The 5183-nt window shown below is 38.7% G+C and overlaps 1 long non-coding RNA gene across 1 annotated transcript; it reads right to left on the bottom strand.

Moving 5' to 3' along the window:
• On the bottom strand, positions 1–2839 carry LOC110902691. Its single transcript, XR_002571336.2, has 6 exons — positions 1076–2839; positions 826–885; positions 650–710; positions 481–560; positions 354–404; positions 1–275 (listed from the first exon to the last, which is right to left on the bottom strand). It is a non-coding gene; the product is annotated as an uncharacterized LOC110902691 (long non-coding RNA).
• Between the last annotated feature and the right edge of the window lie 2344 nt (positions 2840–5183).

The following is a 5183-nucleotide window of genomic DNA, read 5'->3' as shown; positions in this document are numbered from 1 at the left end:
TAATTTTGCAAGAGGCAAGCTTCTAAAATAGATTTTTAAAACTCGATTTCTAAATTAGGAAAGTCATGAAAACGCGGGGCGTTACATTAACCATGAAATATGTATGACAATACAAACGCCATTGACCTTCAACGTACTTTTATAAAGCTTGTTCAGGTCATCATCCGCTGATAATAACTTCTTGATTTGAACATGTTCTTCCATCTACTTTGAGCTACAAATCAAATGTCATTGACCTTCTACATACTTTTTCACTTTGCCAATAGCTTATATGCCTGAAAGAATCTTGATGTTTGAGCTACAAAACAAGAGTTTAATTTAGCAAAAAAAATGGAGGATGATCTCAGACATACAACAATCAACAAAATGCGCCTTGCAAAGCTTTTCCCTGTTTCAGTAGGGTCCTGCAAACCAAAAAAAATAAATTTACGTTGCGTTAATCAACGATGGACCAAATGAAAATATGATACTGTAATGCACCTCGATAGAACATGAAAGATATATGTTGCCAACTTCACCATTGGATCCTATAACTTAACTTCAATGCCAGAATCTGAATCCTATAAAACATAAAACCTTGTTGTTTTATATTCCATCAAATATATAATCATATATAAATTATATATAGTTCTTTTTTTTTAAAACTTACCCGGCTAAGAAAATCAAACAGATCTACCTCACAATACCCAATTAGATGGTTCTTTGACAGTCTATTGGTCGAAAGAAGGATATAAATTCATATTAAAGAATAGTGATATAAAATATGGTCCTACAAGCATACAAATAAAGTTAATATGATAAAACTATTTGGAAGTTGAAACAAACCTCAAAAACAGATACTTTTGCAACATGAGGCCCATTTCTTTCCAAAAGAAACTTCTTCTCCTGTAAGATGACTCAAATGTGACATTTTGACTAATATATTATCCAGATGGTCAATTTACCTTCTTTTTAATTTATTAATATGATCGTTACACATAATTACTTCCAATCAAAATAAACCACATGTATCAAGATTGCCCCAATGACCCAAATTATACCTAAATTATGAAAAGTTTTGACACGTGTCGGTTACCTGTCTGAAAATGTTTAATAGACACATCTTGATCCTAACTTGTGACACTTTTGGGGGTCCACCTTTATCTCCTCCAGCGTGATTGCTCCACCCGCCTTCCTTACCACAGCGGCTGCACCAGAAGACCAATCTTTTGATCCTGTATCAACAAACAAAGACGTTTACGCATCTCTCGCATTTAGTCCTACAAAAAATGGAAAAACAGTAAAAACAACTTGCCATTACTCATGCCTAACTCATCATAACCAAACAGATCTAGGGGCGGAGCTAATGTATTAAGAAGGGTAGCACGGGCTACGGCTCAACCCCGTATTCGTAGTGTATTTTTTCCCTTTTTTTGTTTTATACAAAGGATACCCCGAGGTTCTGATAAACATATAAGACATTCTTTACCAGGATGATTTCCAACTGAATTACCAATTCCATAAATCTCCTGCAACTCATATCGCATTTCATTAACCCACAAGATTTGTTCGTCTACTCTTTAAGTTTAAATTATGGACAGATATGAGTAGTACCCTTTTATTGAGAGTTTGAAACATAGATTTGTTCCTAATTTTACTCAAATTTCACTACAAATGCTTCTATAAATCACCAAATTAAACTATGTAACCCTATTTTTCAGCAAACCTAGACTTGCTTTCAATAACAAAAGATATGCCAGACAACAGAATAGACCACAATGACTAACAAAAGAGGGTAAAATTCATATCTAATTGGTGAGTTGAATTCGTGGTGAACCATAATAAGCAGCGTTGATCTGGTTTCAAAACCCCTAAACTGGAACCCTAGCCGCCATCGCTGGCAATCTGGTTGTCGAAATAAAGACCTCGGCCATAAGCCGCCGCTATCACCCCTTCGTCGGGTTGGGGTGGCCGACTTCCTCTCCCTTTCAAGCAGAAGTAGGTTAACAAAGAACCAACCGATTTTTGGTCATAAACAAACACACAACACATTCAAAGCACACAAAAGCAAATCGCAAAACAACCACCGAAAAACAGCCGTGAAAAGCCCAAGTCGACTTAAACGCTAGATGCAAAGACAAACCCACAACATCGAAACCCTAATCATTCAATCATTCGACCAAAGATGACCTCACCTTCAGTAGAACAAAGAATAGGCCGAGAACTTCTGAGAAAAAGACAAACAGAGTGCGGTAATCCGGTGAGGAAATGTCGAGTCGGACCATCAATTTTTCCGGCGAGGGTTTCTGACACTTGGATAGTTTCCAGGATTCGTCGGCGACGTCGTATTCCGATGCAATCGACGGCGAGAGGACATGGTTCCATTCGGTCCGGCGATTTACCGTTTCTGGTTATGGTTTTGAACCAGTGAGTGATAAAGCGTCATGGAGGCGATGGAGGTTTCAATGGGTGGTGAGAGGAGAGGGAGGAGATGGGGGCGGTGTGGGTTGAAATGATTCTCCAGGAGCCTATATGTTTACAACCCAAATAACAGTAGTTACAAGTTAACAAAGCATATACCACAACTAATGCAAGAGTTACAAACACCTAATGCCTAGAGGTGTTACAAATTAGAGTATATATAAATGCCCGGATTGTCCATGTGATTTGTCAAAATTTCACCTTTAGTCCTCAACTTTAAAAAAATTACATTGTTGCTCCCTGTGGTTTGATAACTTGTTAGTCGGATAGTCCATATCATGGATGGGCCTTAGTTTTTGGTGTTAACTGAGTATGAGATTACTAAACTACCCCTAATATATAAAAAAAAACATAATACTACTAATTATATAAGTGTTGAAGTGGGCCCCAGCTTTATTTAAATATAAACACCCCAACCCCAACCCCAACCCCAACCCCACCCCTTCCCTTCTTCCTCCTTAGATGTGACCCGGCCAATCAAAAACCCAAACAAAAAAACTACTAGCAATGTTATCATCAAAACCCCCCAAAAAAAAAACTACTAACAATACTTAACCATTAATCAGAATCCAAATGGTAAATCAAAATCCAACGGAGACATTATAAAATTAGGTCCAAACATCGTAACCAAATGGCATTTTGAACCCATTTGAAGATGACTTTCAACATTGGTAATGGTTCGATTTGAAACGCTAAAGACGATGACCATGATGATGATTGGTTCAAAGGAAATTAGGGGGAGAAATCAAGAGGCTTTGATGGCGGCTTTCACAGACATCCACATTGTTTATCACTCTCAAAGTCGTGCCGCCTGCAGCCACTTATTACAGCAGCTACCTATGTCTTCAGCCGCACCAACCGACCAAAAACACCATGTTTTCTACTAGGTGACGAGATCGTGAAAGTTATTTCAGATTTGGTTGTCGGTTGCCAGCGAGATGGTGGTGGAGGTTGGTTTTGGTTGAAGGTCCGGACTACGATCGAAACCTACAACTGATTGAAACCCACCATAAAATCTAGATTATAGACCTTATCGAAACCACCATAGGGCCAACGAGGTCATCTCAAGGTTTGTTCTGGCACACTCGATGTCAGTAGATCAACTCTTGTTTTGTGGATTCATCTCGGATCAGAGATAGCGTGAAATGCATGACGACACATCCAGTCTCCGGTGAAGATCCAGCGAGGATGGTGTTTGTGGTGAAGGATCCGGCGCACGGGGCACGACGGTGGTTGTGGTGGAGGGTGAGTGGTGGTGTAACGGTGTTGTGTTCAGACTTCAGAGAGAAAGAAGAGAGAAGGGGTTTAGATGGTGGGTCCCACTTTTTTAATATTAAAAAATTAAATAGACGTCACAATTTTTTTATTTCTTTTAATGTTTTTTTAATATAAAGGGCAATTTTATCATTTGACACGCACTTAACTTATAAAACTAACCATAATCCATTTCAGGGACTATCCGAATAACAAGTTATCAAACCACAAGGAGTAACAATGTAATTTTTAAAAGTTGGGGAGTATAAGTGAAATTTTGACAAACCACAAGGACTATCCAGACATTTTACTCTTGTTTTTAGTTGAGCCTTGCCAAAAATATAGTTTTCGTTTAGTTCATTTGGGCCCAATACACTAATACATATATATACTATATAAAAGTTTATTTTTTTAAGAATTGGAGGCCTGTATTTTTTAGGCCCTAAGCCACTGTGAAGACCAAATAGTGATCGTTACCAATATGAAATGGTTATAAGCTATAACTCGAAGGTTAGTTAACCAATAATGACAATTATTAGCATTGTATTATATTATATAAACAGAATAAATATAATATATGGGTGGATTAGTGCCTATTTTTCTTCATTCTGTTTATACCAGTGTTTTCAGATCTGGACCGGTCGCACCGAGAACCGGAGGTTGAGCCGGTCTGGGTCATGGCCGAATCCTTCTTGGCAATGGTCTTCAGAATTTGTTTGTCTATGGACGGATAGAGATAATTTATGGCCTTCAAATCTTTGAGTTTCATCCTTTCTAGGTTTGTTCTCCGCGTGGGCGTAAGTTGCTCTCCGGCTTGAGGCTCCTGAAACCCTTGCTCAATCACATCCCAGAATTCTTTGGACCGTAGGAGCGTCTCCATCACCATACACCAATGATTGTAGTCGCCATCGAATCTTGGAACACTAGGCACTCGGAAAGTAGCATGTTCATCTTCCATGATGCTATTTTCTTTCTCTCACAATACTCCCATGCTCTGATACCACTTGTAAAGAACAAGATGATATCAAGTATCTCACACAATTTTCTGATAATATTATACCAAACGAAAGGGGCTATATCTAGCCTTACAACCAAAGAAACAAAATAAACAACTGACTCCATATCTCCATGACTCAACTACTTCCTACAAACTAGGAAACATGACGCACTACTCCATACTAAATCGTGCATGACTTCATCACCCTATGCAGATGTGACCTACTTAAACATGACCTGGACCAAAAAGCCCTTTATTGAACTGACCCAAATAAACGACCCAGCAACAGCCCATAACCAGCTGATCCACTTCACATCTAACATGGTTCGGCCGAAGCATTTGCATTCAGGGCCGGCTCTGGGCCCGGCAAACCCGTGCCGACGCCCGAGGCCAAAAATTTCAAAGGGCCCGAAAAGTCTTTATAAGTTTGTATATATTTATTAAATTATATATTTAGTATATTTATCCGTTT

This window comes from Helianthus annuus, chromosome 13, assembly GCF_002127325.2.
Source record: "Helianthus annuus cultivar XRQ/B chromosome 13, HanXRQr2.0-SUNRISE, whole genome shotgun sequence".
In the NCBI taxonomy this organism is placed as follows: domain Eukaryota; kingdom Viridiplantae; phylum Streptophyta; class Magnoliopsida; order Asterales; family Asteraceae; genus Helianthus; species Helianthus annuus.
Note: the sequence above shows the minus strand (reverse complement) of the source record. Positions and strands in the feature narration are given on the sequence as shown.